The sequence below is a fragment of the Pseudorca crassidens genome, chromosome 11 (assembly GCF_039906515.1).
Source record: "Pseudorca crassidens isolate mPseCra1 chromosome 11, mPseCra1.hap1, whole genome shotgun sequence".
Lineage (NCBI taxonomy): Eukaryota > Metazoa > Chordata > Mammalia > Artiodactyla > Delphinidae > Pseudorca > Pseudorca crassidens.
In genome coordinates, this window is record NC_090306.1 from 14,970,019 (window position 1) to 14,992,186 (window position 22,168).

The window sequence follows — 22,168 nt, forward strand, 5'->3', positions numbered from 1 at the left end:
ATATTTAAACAGAAACTTCTAAAAACAAGATATAGAAATGGTCAAGAAGCATATAAAAAATTCTCCACATCACTAGACAGCAGGAAAATGAAAAATAAAACTATAATGAGATATCACAACATACCCACTACATGATGGCTAAAATTTAAAAGATTGGCAATACCAAGTGTTGACAAGGATGTGGAACAACTACAACTTTGGTATGTTGTTGGTGGAAATGTGAAATAGTATACTGTAAACACTTTGGAAAGTAGTTTGGCAGTTTCTTATTGAGTTAAATATATACTTATCATATGACCAAGCATTTCTACTCCTAGATATTTCCCCAAGAGAAAAATATATGTAAACACAAATACTTCAATAAAAATTTTCATAGCAGCTATGTTCAAAATAGTCAAAAATGAGGCCATATATGACAAACCCATAGCAAACATCATTCTCAATGGTGAAAAGTTGAAAGCATCCCCTCTAAGACCAGGAACAAGACAAGGATGTTCACTGTCACCACTTTTACTTAACATAGTTTTGGAAGTCATAGCCATGGCAATCAGAGAAGAAAAAGAAATAAAAGAAATCCAAAATGGTAAAGAAGAAGTAAAACTGTCACTGTTTGCAGATGACATGATACTATACATAGAAAATCCTAAAGATGCTACCAGAAAACTACTAGAGCTCATCAATGAATTCAGTAGTTGCAGGATACAAAATTAATACACAGAAATCTCTTGCATTCCTATACACTAACAACGAAAGATCAGAAGGAGAAATTAAGGAAACAATCCAATTTACCATCACATCAAAAAGAATAAAATATTTAGGAATAAATCTACCTAAGGAGACAAAAGACTGGTACTCTGAAAACTATAAGACACTGATGAAAGAAATCAAAGATGACACAAATAGACAGAAAGGTATACCATGTTCTTGGATAGGAAGAATCAATATTGTCAAAATGACTATACTACCCAAAGCAATCTACAGGTTCAATGCAATCCCTATCAAATTACCACTGGCATTTTTCACACAACTAGAACAACAAATCTGTAAATTTATATGGAAACACAAAAGACCCCAAATAGTCAAAGCAATTCTGAGGAATAAAAATGGAGCTGGAGGAATCAAACACCCTGGCTTCAGACTATACTACACAGCTACGGTAATAAAAACAGTATGGTACTGGCACAAAAACAGAAATAAAGATCAGTGGAGCAGGATAGAAACCATAGAAATAAACCCACACACCTATGGTCAATTAATCTACAACAAAAGAAGCAAGAATATACAATGGAGAAAAGACAGTCTCTTCAATAAGTGGTGCTGGGAAAACTGGACAACTACATGTAAAAGAATTAAATTAGAACGTTCTCTAACACCATAAACAAAGATAAACTCAAAATTGCTTAAAGACCTAAATGTAAGACTGGATACTATAAAACTCGTAGAGGAAAATATAGGCAAAACACTCTTTGACATAAATCACAGGAATATCTTTTTTGATACACCTCCTAGAGTAACGAAAATAAAAATAAACAAATGGGACCTAATTAAACTTAAAAGCTTCTGCACAGCAAAGGAAAGCATAAACAAGATGAAAAGACAACCCTCAGAATGGGAGAAAATATTTGCAAACAATGCAACCAACAAGCAATTAATCCCCAAAGTATAAAAACGGCTCATGCAGCTCTATGTCAAAAAAAAAAAAAAAATCAAAAATATCGGCATAAGATCTAAACAAACATTCCTCCAAAGAAGACATACAGGTAGCCCAAAAGCACATGAAAAGATGCTGAACATCACTAATTATCAGAGAAATGCAAATCAAAACTACAATGTGGTGTTACCTCACACCGGTCAGAATAGCCATCATCAAAAAGTCTACAAACAATAAATGCTGGAGAGGGTGTGGAGAAAAGGGAATCCTTCTACACTGTTGGTGGGAATGTAAATTGGTACAACAACTATAAGAACAGTATGGAGGTTCCTTAAAAAACTAAAAATAGAGCTACCATATGATCCAGCAATCCCACTCCTGGGCATGTATCCAGAGAAAACCATAATCCAAAAAGATACATGCACCCCAATATTCATTTCAGCACTACTTAAAATAGCCAAGACATGGAAGTAGCCTAAATGTCCATCGACAGAGGAATGGATAAAGAAGATGTGGTATACATATATACAATGGAATATTAGCCATAAAAAATAATGAAATAAGGCCATTTGCACCAACATGGATGGACCTAGAAATTATCATACTAAGTGAAGTAAGTCAGAGAAAGACAAATACCACATGGTATCACTCATATATGGCATCTAATTTTAAAAAATGATACAAATGAACACATATACAAAACAGAAACAGACTTACAGATATAGAAAACAAAGGTATGGTTACCAAAGGGGAAATGTGAAGGGGGGATAAATCAGGAGCATGGGATGCACATACTCACACTACTATATATAAGATAGATAACCAACAAGGACCTACCATATAGCACAGGGAACTCTACTCAATATTCTATGATAACCTATATCAGAAAAGAATCTGAAAAAGAATGAATAAATGTATAACTGAATCACTTTGCTGTACACCTGAAACTAACACAACATTGTAAATCAACTATACTCCAATAAAAGTCAAATTTTAAAAAATAATCAAAAATGGAAACAAAAGCATTCAACAGGTGAATAAGTAAAGAAATTGTGGCATGTCATATAATGGAACGTTACTCATCATTAAAAGGAAAAAACTACTAATGCATACACAAAATGAATGAATCTTAAAACCATAACACTGAGCAAAAGAAGCCAAAACCTGAAGTGAATATACTGCATGGTTCCATTTACATGCAGTTCTAGAAAAAGCAAAACTAACCAATAGTGACAGAAATCAGATCATGAGCCTGGAGATGGAGAATTGGATTCAAAGCAGTATGAGAAAAGCATTTGAGGCTATAAAAATATTCTATATATTGTTTGGAGTGATGATTATAGGGAATATACACACACATATGCCAAAGCTCATCAAACCATACTGTTAAAATTGGTGCATTTTATTTTATGTAAATTATAGCTGAAGTGAGTTTTTTTAAATCATGACCACTTTCACTAGTTATAAAAGATTCAGTGGGTTTCAATCTCACTGAAACTTTGTCTAAAAGATATGAATGATACTATCTATTGTACTGGCAAGAAAATTATATTAAATAATTCATATAGACCATTTAGCACCATGCTTGGATCAAAGTAATAATAATAATATACCCCAATTAACTGCTGAGAAGGTTAAGAGTAGTATCGATGGTATTATCCATTAAGTTTCCCTGGGGAGATGATTTATGAGAAAACGATTAATGAAAGACATGAATTATTGGGGAGAACATTCCATATAGAAAATGTCAGACAAAAGCACTGAGGTAAAATTGCCAAGATGAATATAGTAATGGGTATCCATCAGGTATATTCTTCTGGGTTAGACAGAAAATTGAGAAAGAAGCTATGGAGAAAGAGAAGGTAATAAGTTATAAGTCCAGAGATGTAAAAACTAGACTAGGAAATAACGGGACACATTAGACCAAGTACAGCAATGATATAGAGAGACTGGTGTTCAAAGTAGGCTATTCTGAAAACTATATGTAAAGTGAATAGAAGTAGGGCATGACTTCAGACAAGTAGAGGTAGAAACCTATCACTTCTCCATGCAAGAGGCAACAAGGCTTAGGTTAAAAGAGAGAAAACTAAGAATGTGCAAGAAACATTGTGGAGAAATATTTTCAGAAACTGATTCTAATTAGAAGCAAAAAAGAAAAAGGAGTTGCAAATAACTTCAAAGTCTTAAATTGGAAAAATGGGTTGTTCATTAATACTAATGCCCAAGTGCACAATATGTGCAGAAGGAGAACAAAAAGGAAAACTCAGAAGAGAAAGTTAGTATTTTAAAGAGAAAATAGAGGCTTCCAGCAAGATGGCGGAAGAGTAAAACGCGGAGATCACCTTCCTCCCCACAGATACACCAGAAATACATCTACACATGGAACAACTCCTACAGAACACCTACTGAACGCTGGCAGAAGACCTCAGACCTCCCAAAAGGCAAGAAACCCCCCACGTACCTGGGTAGGGCAAAAGAAAAAGGAATAAACAGAGACAAAAGGATAGGGACGGGACCTGCACCAGTGGGAGGGAGCTGTGAAGGAGGAACGGTTTCCACACACTAGGAAGCCCCTTCACGGGCGGAGACTGCGGGTGACGGAGGGGGAAAGCTTCGGGACTGCGGAGGAGAGCACAGCAACAGGGGTGCGGAGGGCAAAGCGGAGAGATTCCCGCACAGAGAATCAGGGCCGAACGGCACTCACCAGTCCGAGAGGCTTGTCTGCTCACCCGCCGGGGTGGGCGAGGCTGGGAGCTGAGGCTGAGAGCTGAGGCTCGGGCTTCGGTGGGGATGGGGGCGTGAATATAGCCTGCAGGGGGTTAGTGCGCCACGGCTAGCCGGGAGGGAGTCCGGGGAAAAGTCTGTATCTGCCAAAGAGGCAGGAGACTTTTTCTTCCCTTTGTTTCCTGGTGCGCGAGGAGACGGGATTAAGAGCGCTGCTTAAAGGAGCTCCAGAGACAGGCGCGAGCCGCGGCTAAAAGCGCAGACTCCAAAGACGGGCATGAGACGCTCAGGCTGCTACTGCCGCCAACAAAAAGCCTTTGTGCGACCACAGGTCACCATCCACACCGCCCCTCCCGAGAACCTGTGCAGCCCGCCACTGCCAGGGTCTCGGGATCCAGGGACAGCTGCCCCCGGGAAAACGCACGGCGCGCCTCAGGATGGTGCAACGTCACGCCGGCGTCTGCCGCCGCAGGCTCCTCCCGCACTCCGTGCCCCGCCCTCCCCCCCGGCCTGAGTGAGCCAGAGCCCCCGAATCAGCGGCTCCTTTAACCCAGTCCTGTCAGAGAGAAGAACAGACGCCCTCTGGCGACCTACACGCAGAGGGGCCAAATCCAAAGCTGAGCCCCGGGAGCTGTGAGAACAAAGAAGAGAAAGGGAAATCTCTCCCAGCAGCTTCACAAGCAGCGGATTAAAGCTCCACAATCAACTTGATGTACCCTGCCTCTGTGGAATACATGAATAGACAACGAATCATCCTAAATTAAGGAGGTGGACTTTGAGAGCGAGGTTTATGATTTTTTCCCCTTTTGCTCTTTTTGTGTGTATGTGTATGCTTCTGTGTGAGATTTTGTGTGTATAGTTTTGCTTCCACCATTTGTCCTAGGGTTCTATCCATCCGTTTTTTAATAATTTTTTTCTTAATAATTATTTTTTTATTTTAATAACTTTATTATATTTTAACTTAGTTTATTTTATTTTACTTTATCTTCATTCTTTCTGTTTTCCTTCCTTCCCTCCTTCCTTCCTCCCTCCCTCCTTTCTTTCTTTCTATCCTTTCTTTCTTTCTTCTTCTACTAATTCTTTCTTTCTACTTTTTCTCCCTTTTACTCTGAGCCGTGTGAATGAAAGGCTCTTGGTGCTGCAGCCAGGAGTCAGTGCTGTGCCTCTGAGGTGGGAGAGCCAACTTCAGGACACCGGTCCACAAGAGAACACCCAGCTCCACATAATATCAAACGGCGAAAATCTCCCAGAGATCTCCATCTCAACACCAGCACCCAGCTTCATTCAACAAACAGCAAGCTACAGTGCTGGATATCCTATGCCAAACAACTAGCAAGACAGGAACACAACGCCACCCATTAGCAGAGAGGCTGCCTAAAATCATAAGTCCACAGACACCCCAAAACATACCACCAGACGTGGACCTGCCCACCAGAAAGACAAGATCCAGCCTCATCCACCAAAACACAGGCACTAGTCCCCTCCACCAGGAAGCCTACACAACCCACTGAACCAACCTTAGCCACTGGGGACAGACACCAAAAACAACGGGAACTACGAACCTGCAGCCTGCAAAAAGAAGACCCTAAACACAGTAAAATAAGCAAAATGAGAAGACAGAAAAACACACAGCAGATGAAGGAGCAAGATAAAAACCCACCAGACCTAACAAATGAAGAGGAAATAGGCAGTCTACCTGAAAAAGAATTCAGAATAATGACAGTAAAGATGATCCAAAATCTTGGAAATAGAATAGACAAAATGCAAGAAACATTTAACAAGGACCTAGAAGAACTAAAGATGAAACAAACAATGATGAACAACACAATAAATGAAATTAAAAATACTCTAGATGGGATCAATAGCAGAATAACTGAGGCAGGAGAACGGATAAGTGACCTGGAAGATAAAATAGTGGAAATAACTACTGCAGAGCAGAATAGAGAAAAAAGAATGAAAAGAACTGAGGACAGTCTCAGAGACCTCTGGGACAACATTAAACGCACCAACATTCGAATTATAGGGGTTCAAGAAGAATAAGAGAAAAAGAAAGGGACTGAGAAAATATTTGAAGAGATTATAGTTGAAAACTTCCCTAATATGGGAAAGAAAATAGTTAATCAAGTCCAGGAAGCACAGAGAGTCCCATACAGGATAAATCCAAGGAGAAATACGCCAAGACACATATTAATCAAATTGTCAAAAATTAAATACAAAGAAAACATATTAAAAGCAGCAACGGAAAAACAACAAATAACACACAAGGGAATCCCCATAAGGTTAACAGCTGATCTTTCAGCAGAAACTCTGCAAGCCAGAAGGGACTGGCAGGACATATTTAAAGTGATGAAGGAGAAAAACCTGCAGCCAAGATTACTCTACCCAGGAAGGATCTCATTCAGATTTGATGGAGAAATTAAAACCTTTAAAGACAAGCAAAAGCTGAGAGAGTTCAGCACCACCAAACCAGCTCTACAACAACTGCTAAAGGAACTTCTCTAGGCAAGAAACACAAGAGAAGGAAAAGACCTACAATAACGAACCCAAAACAATTAAGAAAATGGGAATAGGAACAAATATATCGATAATTACCTTAAATGTAAACGGACTAAATGCTCCCACCAAAAGACACAGATTGGCTGAATGGATACAAAAACAAGACCCATATATTTGCTGTATACAACAGACCTGCTTCAGACCTAGAGACACATACAGACAGAAAGTAAGGGGATGGAAAAAGATATTTCATGCAAATGGAAACCGAAAGAAAGCTGGAGTAACAATTCTCATATCAGACAAAATAGACTTTAAAATAAAGAATGTTACAAGAGACAAGGAAGGACACTACATAATGATAAAGGGATCAATCCAAGAAGAAGATATAACAATTATAAATATATATGCACCCAACGTAGGACCACCTCAATACATAAGGCAACTGCTAACAGCTCTAAAAGAGGAAATTGACGGTAACACAATAATAGTGGGGGACTTTAACACCTCACTTACACCAATGGACAGATCATCCAAATAGAAAATTACTAAGGAAACACAAGCTTTACATGACACAAGAGACCAGATAGATTTAATTCATATTTATAGGACATTCCATCCAAAAACAGCATATTATACTTTCTTCTCAAGTGTGCACAGAATATTCTCCAGGATAGATCATATCTTGGGTCACAAATCAAGCCTCAGTAAATTTAAGAATATTGAAATCATATCAAGCATCTTTCTGACCACAACACTATGAGATTAGAAATGAATTACAGGGGAATAACCATAACAAACACAAACACATGGAGACAAAACAATACATTACTAAATAAACAAGAGATCACTGAAAAATCGAAGTGGAAATCAAAAAATACCTGGAGACAAATGACAATGAAAACACGATGATCCAAAACCTATGATATGCAGCAAAAGCAGTTCTAAGAGGGAAGTTTATAGCTATACAACCTACCTCAAGAAACAAGAAAAATTTCAAATAAAAAATCTAACCTTATACCTAAAGGAACTACAGAAAGAAGAACAAACAAAACCCAAAGTTAGCAGAAGGAAATACATCATCAAGATCAGAGCAGAAATAAATGAAATAGAAACAAGGAAAACAAGAGCAAGGATCAATAATACTAAAACTGGTTCTTTGAGAAGATAAACAAAATTGATAAACCATTAGCCAGACTCATCAAGAAAAAGAGGGAGAGGACTCAAATCAATAAAGTTAGAAAAGAAAAAGGAGAAGTTACAACAGACACCGCAGAAATACAAAGCATCCTAAGAGACTACTACAAGCAACTCTATGCCAATAAAATGGACAACCTGGAAGAAGTGGACAAATTCTTAGAGAGGTATAACCTTCCAAGACTGAACCAGGAAGAAATAGAAAATATGAACAGACCAATCACAAGTAATGAAATTGAAACTGTGATTAAAAATATTCCAACAGGGCTTCCCTGGTGGCGCAGTGGTTGAGAGTCCGCCTGCCGATGCAGGGGACACGGGTTCGTGCCCTGGTCCGGGAAGATCCCACATGCCGCAGAGTAGCTGGGCTCGTGAGCCATGGCCACTTAGTCTGCATGTTTGGAGCCTGTGCTCCGCAACGGGAGAGGCCACAACAGTGAGAGGCCCGCGTACCGAGAAAAAAAAAAAAAAAAACTTCCAACAAACAAAAGTTCAGGACCAGATGGCTTCACAGGTGAATTCTATCAAACATTTAGAGAAGAGCTAACACCCATCCTTCTCAAACTCTTCCAAAAAATTGCAGAGGAAGGAAAACTCCCAAAACTCATTCTATGAGGCCACCATCACCCTGATACCAAAACCAGACAATGATACTGCAAAAATAGAAAATTCCAGACCAATATCACGGATGAATATAGATGCAAAAATCCTCAACAAAATACTAGCAAACAGAATCCAACAACACGTTAGAAGCATCATACACCATGATCAAGTGGGATTTATCCCAGGGATGCAATGATTCTTCACTACACACAAATCAATCAATATGATACACCATATTAACAACTTGAAGAATACAAACCATATGATCATCTCAATAGATGCAGAAAAAGCTTTTGACAAAATTCAACACCCATTTATGGTAAACAGTCTCCAGAAAGTGGGCATAGAGGGAGCCTACCTCAACATAATAAAGGCCATATATGACAAACCCACAGCAAACATCATTCTTAACAGTGAAAAACTGAAAGCATCTCCTCTAAGATCAGTAACAAGACAAGGATGTCCACTATCACCACTATTATTCAACATAGTTTTGGAAGTCCTAGCCACAGCAATCAGAGGAGAAAAAGAAATAAAAGGAAAACATATTGGAAAGAAGCAGTAAAACTGTCACTGTTTGCAGATGACATGATACTGTTCATAGAGAATACTAAAGATGCCACCAGAAAACTACTAGAGCTAATCAATGAATTTTGTAAAGTTTTAGGATACAAAATTAATGCACAGAAATCTCTTGCATTCCTATACACTAATGATGAAATATCTGAAAGAGAAATTAAGGAAACACTCCCATTTACCATTGCAACAAAAGAATAAAATACCTAGGAATAAACCTACATAGGGAGACAAAAGACCTGTATGCAGAAAACTATAAGACACTGATGAAAGAAATTAAAGGTGACACAAACAGATGGAGAGATATACCATGTTCTTGGATTGGAAGAATCAATATTGTGAAAATGATACCCAAAGCAATCTACATATTCAGTGCAATCCCTATCAAATTACCACTGGCATTTTTTACAGAACTAGAACAAAAAATCTTAAAATTTGTATGGAGACACAAAAGATCCTGAATAGCCAAAGAGTCTTGAGGGAAAAAAATGGAGCTGGAGGAATCAGACTCCCTGACTTCAGACTATACTACAAAGCTATAGTAATCAAGACAATATGGTACTGGCACAAAAACAGAAATATAGATCAATGGAACAGGATAGAAAGCCCAGAGATAAACCCACGCACTATGGTCAACTAATCTATAACAAAGGAGGCAAGGATATACAACGGAGAAAAGACAGTCTCTTCAATAAGAGGTGCTGGGAAAACTGGACAGCTACATGTAAAAGAATGAAATTAGACCACTCCCTAACACTGTACACAAAAATAAACTCAAAATGGATTAGAGACCTAAATGTAAGACTGGGCACTATAAAACTCTTAGAGGAAAGCATAGGAAGAACACTCTTTGACATAAATCACAGCAAGATATTTTTTGACCCACCTCCTAGAGAAATGGAAATAAAAACAAAAATAAACAGATGGGACCTAATGAAACTTAAAAGCTTTTGCACAGCAAAGGAAACCATGAACAAGACGAAAAGACAATCCACAGAATGGGAGAAAATATTTGCAAACGAATCAACGGACAATGGATTAATCTCCAAAATATATAAACAGCTCATGCAGCTCAATAACAGAAAAACAAAAAACCCAATCCAAAAATGGGCAGAAGACCTAAATAGACATTTCTCCAAAGAAGACATACAGATGGCCAAGAAGCACATGAAAAGCTGCTCAACATCACTAATTGTTAGAGGAATGCAAATCAAAACCACAATGAGGTATCACCTCACACCGGTTAGAATGGGTATCATCAGAAAATCTACAAACATCAAATGCTGGAGAGGGTATGGAGAAAAGGGAACCCTCTTGCACTGTTGGTAGGAATGTAAATTGATACAGCCACTATGGAGAACAGTATGGAGGTTCCTTAAAAAATGAAAAATAGAATTACCATATGACCCAGCAATCCCACTACTGGGCATATACCCAGAGAAAACCATAATTCAAAAAGACACATGCACCCCAGTGTTCATTGAAGCACTATTTACAATAGCCAAGTCATGGAAGCAACCTAAATGCTCATTGACAGAAGAATGGATAAAGAAGATGTGGTACATATATACAATGGAATGTTAGTCAGCCATAAAAAGGAACGAAATTGGGTCATTTGTAGAGATGTGGATGCATCTTGAGACTGTCATACAGAGTGAAGAAAGTCAGAAAGAGAAAAACAAATATTGTATATTAATGCATATATGTGGAACCTAGGAAATAGTACAGATGAACCAGTTTTCAGAGCAGAAATTGACCCAGAAGTAGAGAACAAACGTATGGACACCACAGGGGGTAAGCAGCAGGGGGGTGGGTGTTGGGATGAATTGGGAGACTGGGATTGACATGTATACACTGATGTGTATAAAATGGATGACTAATAAGAACCTGCTGTATAAAAAAAGAAATTAAATTTTTAAAAAATCTGTGAACCTCAGTTTCTTCTTTCACACAGCAAGCATAGAAAGGACCTCCCAAGTTTATTGTGAAATTAGAGACAATTATTACATATAAAGTACCAGAAACAAAGTCTGCACTCAATAAATGGTAATATTGTTATTATATTTTGTTTAATTATTAATCATTCATCAACTGTTGATGGAGCATCAGCTATGTGACAAGCATATGATGGGTGGCAAGGATACAACGATAAGCATATCCCTGCACTGCACTTTCTGAGATCTTATAGCCTATTAACTGTACTATATTAAGTTCATCAGAGGAAAGCTACAGCCTTAGTAAGAAAGCCTAACAAGGACACCTTATTGAAATGCATGGCTGGGCTTCCCTGGTGACTCAGTGGTTAAGAATCTGCCTGCCAATGCAGGGCACACAGGTTGAAGCCCTGGTGCGGGACGATCCCACATGCTGCGGAGCAACTAAGCCCGTGCGCAACAACTACTGAGCCTGCGCTCTACAGCCCGTGAGCCACAACTAGTGAGCCCGTGTGCCACAACTACTGAAGCCCATGCACCTAGAGCATTGCGGTGGCTACCGCAATAAGAAGCCCACGCGCCGCAACGAAGCGTAGCCCCCACTCACTGCAACTAGAGAAAGCCGCGTGCAGCAACAAAGACCCAATACAGCCAAAAATAAATAAATTAAACAAATAAATAAAATTTATTAAAAAAAAAGAAATGCGTGGTCTAGGATAGTTTCTCTGATAAACATTTAAACTGAGTCTGAAAAAGATAAGGAGGTATTAACCAGGTGAAGAATGCTGGAGAGATGGGTATGGACAGAGGAACAGCAGCATGAGCCTGAAGCAGGAGAGGACTTGTACATTCTTAGAGCTGAAAGAAGGCTGCTGTGGCCTGGTCAGCAAGCAGGAGGGGTGTATAATAAGAGACTAAGAGATAAGCCTTGTGTTTTTCTTAATAGCTAGCCTAGAACCCCTATCCTGAGAGGCTAGGTATACAGTACTATGGCCGTGGTATGACCAATTGCCAACAATGTGCAAATACTACCTAGGAAATAGAAGTTAATGACCCATGAAGCAAATCATTTCCAAAAGGTGGTCCACAGGTTCGTGCCATGCTGTGAATAATAAATTTTAGTGCTTCGAGGTAAGGCAAGAAAAATGGGACAATGTAGAGAATTGTTAATAAATTCATTTGATTTTGAATTTTATAATTATGTCCTTACTAGTTTTTTGTGAATAACAGTGATGATAGTCGGTTTTATTTTCAATGCCTTTACCTTGAAAAGTAGAAAGGTAGCAACTCTATTGCACCCCAGAAACTATTTTCATCTGACTTTGGGGTTTCTTCCTGTGTTCTGTGATATATACAAGTCTAGGAACAATTGACTCAAAAGGCAACAGTGTCTAGATTGATTCTTACCTTCAATAGTTGACTATTTTGTAAGAGGCAACAGTACAGAACAAGCAGAAGTAGAGCCTCCTGCATCCTCAAGGTGAAGCTATTGAATCTTTGTTTGAAATTTTTGCTTATTAAAAAAAAAGGTAATACATCAGGGACTGAAAATTCATATTCACACACATATAATATTCTTTATGTAGAAAATGCATCAAGGAAACAGCACTGTAATTTTTCTGTGAAATATAAATGTCAAAGACATGCATAATTTATACAACATAAAACCAACAGACCATGTAGGTTTGGTGTTTAATTACGATCCCTTGGTTCTTCCTGATGAGCACCATTAATCAGTCCAATCAGTGTCTGAAACGTCCTATTTCTGTCTACAGACACCCAACTGGAGGTATTAAAAAAATTTTAATTGAAATGTACTTTTGTAGAAAGCATTACTCAGCCTAAATGTAATAACTGGAATTTAAAAGCAAATAATCAAATGATTCACAAAAACAGGAATACTTTTTCTGAGATTTTTAGAGATACATGGAAAAGTATAATTTTAAGCATCTTGACCTTTTGCTCAAGCAAAACTTCCTCCTGTTTAATGTCTGTGATTCTTTTCTTTAAAAAAAAAAAAAACCTCTAAAGTTGCTGCTTTAATACTGATAAACTTAGAAGGGACCTTCATGCTTTAATGTGATTGTGTATTAGAATATTCGACCTGATGGATATCCAAAGGCTAGAACAATCTCTCAATGGTTTCACATTTTCTAACTTACATTTTCTAACTCCAATGGTTTCACATTTTCTAACTTACATTTTCTAACTCCCTCCATGTTTTCAAAGAGAAATAAAATCGACTGATATGACGGGCTGTAAGCATTAAGACTTAGATCTGTTTTTCCTTTACAAATCTCCGTCTACAGCTGCTCCACTGCATCGCCATAACAACATGGATCTACCGAACACTTGCAAATGGCCTGAAGGGACATTTCCTGCATGGAGGCTACCAACATTTATAAGGTAAACATTGCCATTTGTTTCCTCAAAAGTAGATTGAAAACCTGATTTCAGCTCTACTCCTATCACACTAGAAGCAGCCTTGTCATTTGTTAAGATAGCCATTGTCTCCTCTCTAGTAGAAGAACAAGCTCAGTCACAGGCTTCTCCAAGTCTCATCCATCACGTTCCTCATGGCAGAGCCTGCTTCTATCAATCACTGTGCGCTCTCAATTCTCTCTACCCTATAATCCTTCTGGACAGTGCATTGCAGTACTGTGCTGGATTCCAGGCTGCCTTACAAACATCATCTGGTAATTTCATCCATACGTATGTTTCAAATGCCAAGTCGTTTATAAATTTGAAACAAAGCACTACTACAACCATTGCTCCTTATTTCCTAGTAGTTTTATTCACTTTATATCCTTACTAACTGCTTGCAGGATAAATGGATAGACATCAATATAGCATGGTGGTTAACAGCATGAACTTTAAGTTTGAATTAAGGTGGAGTCCTAGCTTCATCATCTATTAGCTGTGAAACTTTGGACAAGTTATTTAAACTCTCTAAACCTTGGGTTCTTCATCCGCAAACTAGGGATGTTAGTACCTATTTTATAAGTTTCTTGTAAGGATGAAATGTTAGGATCATGGTAGGACAGGTGTCTAATGCAAAATAAGGGCCTAAGAGATGTTTGTTATTGTAGTCACTGTTTGTCCCACTCACTCAACAACTATTTTCTAAGCACCTACTATGTTCCCAGCATGTTCTAAAGGTTGAGTAATGAGGGGTGAATAAAAGAGACATGGTCTATGTACTCTATGGAGCTTACACCCTGGTGAGGGAGAGGCACAATAAACACATCAGCATATAATTACAAACAGTGACAAAGGCTGAGAGAAAGACAGATGCTGTGATAGAGAACACCAGAGAAAGATGGGATAATCAGGAAGGGCTTCCCGGAGAAGGTTATCTTTAAACTGCGACCTGAAAGATGAGGAAAATACCCAGTGAAGAGTGGGAGAAGGCAGAGGACAGAGGCTGAGTGGGAAAGCACTATGAAGTAGGTCGAGGGTCTGGAGCACGCTTAGTAAGAAGTATTGACCAGACTGAAAGAGTTTCAGAAGCCAGAAAAGGCAGAATCTTGTAGGACATGGGAAGAAGCTTGGATTTTACTCTAAATTCAATACGAAGCTATTGAGAAGTTTTAAGGACGAGAGTGGCATGATCTGATTTCTGTTTTTAGGAAATTACTCTGGTTATCATGTGATAATTTGGAAAAATGCAACAGAAGTGGATGGACAAGTTAGGAAGCTGTTGCAATAGTCCAGGAAGGAGATGATGGCGACTTGGACTTAGTAGCAGGGGTGCCAGTAGAATCAAATCTCACCATGATGTTGACTGGGGGAGGCAGGTGTTGTGGTTGACTTCAATTTCTTCCTGTTTATTTCACTCCTATAACTATCACCAGCCAGCCTTTAGGTTCCCAAAACAGGGTGTAGCAGAATAATAATTTTAGTTGTTTACATTAAATATTCTCTTGTAGTTATGCAGTTATTTTCTAGCAACCGTCTCAGAAATTTACTCAACACATTTCCCCGTTTACATCAGTATTCCCCAAATCCTGCAATAAGACTTAGAGAAAAGTAAAAATTCTTCATCATCATGAAAACTTTACTCTTTAGCACCAAGCTGAGATGCTGGTAATCTGTGAAGCCTTGTTTTAATCCCATCCAACACAACAAAAATTACTGAGCCTCCCCTCTATGAAATTTGTTTTTTGCCTTACCTGGAAGCCTCAAGGATTCTCTACATAACTTACTTTGCTTCAAATTTATATGTGCCTACTTTCATTCCCTTATAAACAACACCAACAGGTGGTATGGAATATTTGGTTGCATAATGATTAAGCCTGAATTTGGTGAGAACTCAAAGATTAAGGTTATTCTTAGCAAAACAAGTACTCCACTGCCAGGACTTTAAAGTGTTTAATGATTTATATCAAAAGAACACCTATGGAAGCACACCATGTGACTTGCAGATCTCCGTTTAAAACCATATATACCTGGGCTTCCCTGGTGGCGCAGCGGTTGGGAGTCCGCCTGCCAGTGCAGGGGACGCAGGTTCGTGCCCCGGTCCGGGAGGGTCCTGCGTGCCGCGGAGCAGCTGGGCCCGTGAGCCATGGCCACTGAGCCTGTGCGTCGGAGCCTATGCTCCGCGGCGGGAGAGGCCGCAACAGTGGGAGGCCCATATGCCGCAAAAAAAAAAAAAAAAAAACATATATACCTGAAGTAAGAATCCGTGTACATTCACCCACAAACTATCTCAACACCATGAAAGAAATGAGTGACTCCATCTTTGTGTGTTAGGGAGTAGATTCTGAAACTAATCTCAATCACCACTTGATACATGTTCCGTCAAAATGCAGGCCACCAAGGTATGCAATACATTCTGGCTATTTAAACATCTTTATGGGATTTTTCTCAACAAGTGGGAGCAATGCAATTCTTCTACTCTTACTATGTGCAGAAAATAGTTAACAGGAGGATAACTGAGAAAATATCACAGGGTCATTTCATTGTCCCATAGCTCAGCATGTTGTAGTTTGAAACAACCAAAGATCCAATTCATCCTATCTGTTGTAGTCCCAGAACTACCTTTTTAAGGAAAATTTTATATCTAAAATCAGAAAACTCAGCCTTAAAGTAATTCAACCCAGATTAGGCAATTTTGATAGCAGAGAAAACAAAAACACTGAAGACAGCATAGCATGTCATCCAGAAAGATGAGATGTGGGTGTGGAACCAGACTAGGGGCAGCAACACAGAATGACGAAGCATTTGGAAGAGGAGATGGAGTGAGAGAATCCCAGAATTCCAAAGAAAAGTTTTATCTAATAATTAAAATGGCATCCACCAGTTATCAAGCATATGCCAAGGGCCAGACACTATACTAGACACTTCATGAATCTTATCTCTAATTCTTGCAGCAACTCTACAAGGCAGGTCTTAAGTATTCTCATTTTTTGACGAGGAGCCAAATCTTCATAAGGTTATATACCAGGCTTAACATTCCTCAGCTAGGACCTGCAGAGCCAGAATTTGATGTCATTTCTATCCATCTGTAAAGACTAGAGCTGCCTGGTAGGGTTGTTCAACCTACACAACCCTATACAATGGTCCTGTTAAAGCCCACCTCTTTCCACAAAAATACATTTTCCAAAGTTTGATTAAGTTTTAAACACTGACATTTAGGAGCCCTAAGCTAAAAGCTGCAGTCCTAAGGTGAATTTGAGAAGCCCCAAGCATTTTTGATGGAAGGAAGACCATATTGACACATTTTCAGAAATATGGCAGAGTAGTTCAGGGAAACTCTGACAGGGAGACCAAGGTGGCACATGACAAATAGTTTCTGGGTGATCTATTTTGAGCAAAAGTCGGAGAGAAGAGGATGTGGAATTGCACATGGTGGCTGACTTTATGAAGAGCGTGGCAGATATTGGCAACTGCCCTCTAATATCTATTACCCTCTTATTTCTTTTAGGAACAGAACCCCTGAGTTTTAGCTGGGTTTAGCTGTTCAGCTAGATACTTTCCCAGGCTCCTTGGCAGCTAGGTTCCAACCAATGGAGTTTCTGGTTGACATCCGTCAGATTAAAAACAAATCTGGGGCTTCCCTGGTGGCGCAGTGGTTGGGAGGCTGCCTGCCGATGCAGGGGACGCGGGTTCGTGCCCCGATCCGGGAAGATCCCACATGCCACGGAGTGGCTGTGCCCGTGAGCCATGGCCGCTGAGCCTGCACGTCCGGAGCCTGTGCTCTGCAACGGGAGAGGCCACAACAGTGAGAGGCCCGCATACCACTAAAAAAAAAAAAAAAAAAAAAAAATCTGGACTTTATTAGAAAGGATTATTGAGAAGCATTGGGGAAGGATGATGGCAATGGGAGGGAAGAGAACTATTACAGCAGGGAGAACACTGACCACATGATCTGCACATGTCAGGCAAAATGGGTTTCTTCCACCAAGAGAAGGAAACAAGGCTAGACAGAACCAGGTGCAGAAAAGTGGGATGAAAGGGTGGCAAAGTCAGACAGTAGACCAAAGAATGTTTCACCCTGAGTCCAGCCCATTTTCTGGGAGACCCTTAAGGAGGGGCTGTACCCCGGTTCAGGCTGAGGGCAGGCCTGGTTAATAAATATTTTGTTCCCAGTGATCAGTGGGGACCAAACAGTTCTGCTAATCAGGTAGGAAGCAAAGAATGGGAATTTGGAGGGTCTGCGTCTGGCCTTGTTATACACAAACAAGAGGGGCATCTTGAGTCTTTTCTAAATCATGGGTAAGTGTGGTTCTTTGCAGTAAGTTGTTTCTCAGAACACAAAGAGTGGGAGGGATTTCTTTAACCATTTTGGGTTTCCAGAATCACAGGGCTCTGTAAAGTTCGACATGGTCATAATCTTAAGAGGAACCTGCTTGCCTGTACTTCCTCTTTGGCCTGTTAGTGGTTGGAGCTTAGACGTGGTGGTGATGAGTCACCCTAAGGGAGGGTATAACCTAAGATGGGAGGAACCTGGGTGCCTGAATGACTTTGTGGAACAGAGCTGTCAGCTTGCCCTGGTCAGCTCACCTACCTTTGGACTATAAGGAAAGAGAAAAATAAGCTTCTATCTAGTTTGCAACGTTTTATTTTTAAGTCTCCAAGCTATAGCCACTTAGCGCATACCCTCATGATTAAAAATAGTCCCTGCAAACAAGAAATTATTTGTGTGTTTTTGGCATCATGGTCAACCTGTAAGCAACATCTTCAAATATGAGAGATAATACTAAATGCAGAGCTCCCTTGCAAGTATTCATATTCTCATTAATGTATGAACACCTGAAGCATCAAAAGTTCAATTTTGCTCTTCTTTTTCTATGTCACATAGGAAAAGAATTCTGTTTCAGTTCCTGAAATGCATTTTAAAACTTTCCATTCACCTAGCATTGGAACATAAAAAAAGGAAAATGCACTTATTTCTAACTAAATAATATATATTAATGTATGAATTTGTTATGCTATTGTTGGGGCTCTTAAAAAGTTGCTTAAAATGGCATAATGTTCTACCATTTGATTCAAATGGCCTTTAGGTCAGTAATGTACTCCTTAATTGGAAATGTGGACATAGGAAGACACAAAAGTTTGACCAGTAGTGTTTAAAAGAACGAACTAATCGCTATCAACTATGTATCACTTCCTGTTAGACACTATAATGCACCCATCAAAGGTTGTTCCCAAATGTAGCACCCACATGATGTACTTTGCTAATTGAACAATTACATGTATGCCTATTGCTAGTGTCACAGCTTGTCAAATAACGTAAATAAGAATTATCAATTAGTCTATGTTCCTCTAGTGAAAAAATAGTCCCATAACAAAACTGCCTAGGAAGGCTGTTTGTTCAATTTAATCTAAACAAAGAATTGGGTAAGAGCACTCACTGCAGCCTCTTTGATTCACTGGATCATTGAATTCACTGTCTCAGTTGAGTTCTTAATGATTTTCAAATACATTTTGGAGAAGTTACCTATCCTAGCAAAAAATGAGCCTTTATGGTTTTAATTCCCTGCATCTCCTCTGTATTTTATGTGTGATTTTAATATGCTGTGAAATTATTCCAAATCTTTATTGTCCATTGTTCCCTTTTTAAAAACAGGTCCAGAACAGACATGAGACAAGCAACCAAATATATGGCATCGTTTTTCACCTAAATACTCAGAGTTTCAAAAGCATTCTTTCCTCTCCCAAACCACCCCTTCTCCTTGTGGCTTCTGAAAAGTTCTACTTAAATGGATAAGCTCCCCACTGGGCACATTATCAATTAAGAACTTCGGCTCCATCCTTTGCACTTTGCAGTAATTCAACAATCTTTTATATGTTAAAAACAATCTCACTTCCAAGATTTGGTGTTCCTTGCTAATGCAAAACATCACTGGAAAAGGTCATCCTTTTTTCTATAGTGGAACCAACAAAAGAGAAGGGCACTAAGCCCAAAGAAATTCACTAAAACATTTTTCCTTTTTATTCAAGCTTAAAACCTTACCTATCATTACAAAATGAAACAGAAATTTACCAGTCATTAGACTGAATTTGCTGATAAGTACTTTTCTGCTTTTGAAAATCCTTTACAAAAAAGATTAACAAAAGCAGTTCCTATCAAGGTGATTATTGTACATGCTTTTACTTTTTAAAAGAAACCAATTTCCCATGTTCTTACTTTGATGGGCTAATGCTAAACTCCACAAGAAGAAATCTTTTGGAAATGTGGACATAACCTGGGTTAGACATACTCCAGTGCTTTTCTCAGATGTTCTGGGTCCTTTCTTAAACATTCTAGGTTTGGTATGCAATATGAAACGCAATTGGGTAAAGGACAGTTCGAAGTTCCTTTGTATGTGCTGTTCAAAAAATAAGTTTACAAAGTCAAAAGTCAGTGTAGTGTGTGTATGCAATAATTTTGTATGTGTGTGTGACAAACCTGTACAATTGGTCGGCTACTGTTAATTGCTTTCTCTCCAGCACCTGTTTAACACAGCATGACGTAGCAGATACTCAATAAAAGATTACTGAATTGAAAGGATGGTTGACGTGTAACAAAGATTACATATAACCCTTAGTTTAAAATGCCTACTTTTTTAAACAATTGATTCTCAAAAAAAAGTGAATACGAGATTGATTGCTAAATTACGGAATACCTATAAAGGTGTGTTTAACCTACTCCAACCTACACAATATGTCAATGGGATGTGAACACTTTTTTTTTTTTTGCGATACGCGGGCCTCTCACTGTTGTGGCCTCTCCCGTTGCGGAGCACAGGCTCCGGACGCGCAGGCTCAGCGGCCATGGCTCACGGGCCCAGGTGCTCCGCGGCACGTGGGATCTTCCCGGACCGGGGCACAAACCCCTGTCCCCTGCATCGGCAGGCGGACTCTCAACCACTGCGCCACCAGGGAAGCCCATGAACACTCTTACTTAGCTGCATCCATTGGACGTTTCCTTACCTCACTGAGATCATTGTCTCCCTTTTAAAATAAAATACTGGATGCTCCGGGGGCTGCGGAGATAGGTCGAAGCTCGCCCTCGCGATAACTTCCGGAGATAGGGCGAAGCTCGCCCTCGCGATAACTTCCAGCTGGTGTGCCTCACGACAGTGTTGTGCGGGGCGGGACCTACCGGGCGGAGCAGAGCGCGCGATGGCTGCGGTCGTGGCCGAAGCGTGCTGGAAGGCCTTAGAGCGAAGACCCCTCACCAAACGCTCAGTTTTGCAAACTGCTATAGTTTAGCCTGCGATGCTTATGATTAGAGTCAACAATTTGCAATGGCCAGCTCACCTGATGCATTCTTAAGGTATGGCTTCTCCACCAGCTTTCTTTAAAAGTCTGGCTCACTTTGAACCTCTTAAAAGCATTAATCTTCCGAGACCTGATAATAAAACTATGGGATAAATTGGATCACTATTACAGAGTTGTCAAGTAACATTGCTGCCCTATCAAAGTCCAGCCACAGGTCTCTTTCCCACTAAAACGTGGCGATGATCAGGCCAAGATCCACAACAGTCTGTACTGTGCAAAGGGGCCTGGCTCTTGCATACAGGCGCATAGACGAGGACAGGGGAAGGACCCATGAGCTGGAGCGCTCGGCCGTAAAATGTATGAGAGGAATTCTCTACTGCTATGTGCATCCGGCCCATAAGGTCCAGCAGTTTAAGCAGGATCTACTCCCACCATGTCTTTACTCTATCTTCAAGGTACAGACAGGGGATGAGATCCTCTCCTATGAGGAATATGGTCATCTTCAGATAAATGCAGTGTCACTCTATCTCCTTTACCTTGTGGAAATGATTTCCTCAGAACTCCAGATTATCAATAACACTGATGAGGTCTCTTTTATTCAGAACCTTTTCTTTTGTGTAGAAAGCATTTACTGTGTACCTGACTTTGGTGTCTGGGAAAGAGGAAGCATATATAATAATGGCAGCACAGAGTTGCATTCGAGGTAATTTGCTGATTTTTCAGTGTTTTGGTTTTTGTTTTTATTTCAATGTGTGGAATTTGAATATGAATAAAAAATCAAAGTACTAGATTGGAAAATATAAAAATAAAACGGAACTAATATTAATGATGACAATTAAATCAGACAACACACACATTGTGCCCAGCATTGCACCAGGCATGTAGTAGATACCCATTAGATGGTAATAATTATTTTATTTTACAAGAGTGAAAAGAAAAGTTTATTCTACCTGGTGACTCTGTTCTGATTCTGAGGGAAAGTAGCAAATTTTTATAATATGTATGAACTTTTCATCTTACATATAAACGTTGCCTTCTCTCTCCTCTTTTTTTAGAAGAATGGGATAGAGGGCAGACCAATACCTGGGGAAAAAACAGCTGCATCCTTACACCTGACCTTCCAGGATACCCCCTCCCTCATCATTGCCACCTCTATTGCTTTTGTCTGATTTCTGCATGTTGATCTCTATTTGTCTTGGGTCTGCATGGAGCCACCTGCAGGACTTTTGTTTCTCCACCTATTGAGTCTCCCTTTGAGTAGAAAAAAGAAAAGATTTCCAGA

At 39.5% G+C, this 22,168-nt stretch overlaps 1 pseudogene; it reads left to right on the plus strand.

Moving 5' to 3' along the window:
* Positions 1-20,943: 20,943 nt before the first annotated feature.
* Positions 20,944-21,593, plus strand: LOC137202713 (phosphorylase b kinase regulatory subunit beta pseudogene; annotated as a pseudogene).
* Positions 21,594-22,168: the final 575 nt, after the last annotated feature.